Source organism: Piliocolobus tephrosceles, chromosome 10 (assembly GCF_002776525.5).
Source record: "Piliocolobus tephrosceles isolate RC106 chromosome 10, ASM277652v3, whole genome shotgun sequence".
NCBI lineage: Eukaryota > Metazoa > Chordata > Mammalia > Primates > Cercopithecidae > Piliocolobus > Piliocolobus tephrosceles.
This window is the reverse complement of record NC_045443.1, coordinates 103,684,222-103,684,541: the sequence shown is the minus strand read 5'-3', so window position 1 is coordinate 103,684,541 and position 320 is coordinate 103,684,222.

Genomic DNA, 320 nt, shown 5'->3' with positions numbered 1-320 from the left:
AAAAAAAAAAAAAAAAAAAAAAAAAAAAAAAAAAAAAAAAAAAAATCCACGTTGTGACTTTTATTTAATTTCTATTTTTTTTTTTTTTTGGTAATAAAAAGTTGACTTTTTTTATTTGAATTTGTCTTTTTTATTTATTGGTCTGAAAGGCATTTCAAAGGTATTATAATAATATATTGGTGTAATTTAATTGGTGCAACATGCTTTATGGCTCCTGTCAAAATTGGTTTTCACTCATTTGATTGGTTTGAGCCCAGAACAGCCTACAGGGGAAAAAAAAGCTGGATAACTACCCAAAGTGTTTGTATTTTTATTGGAAA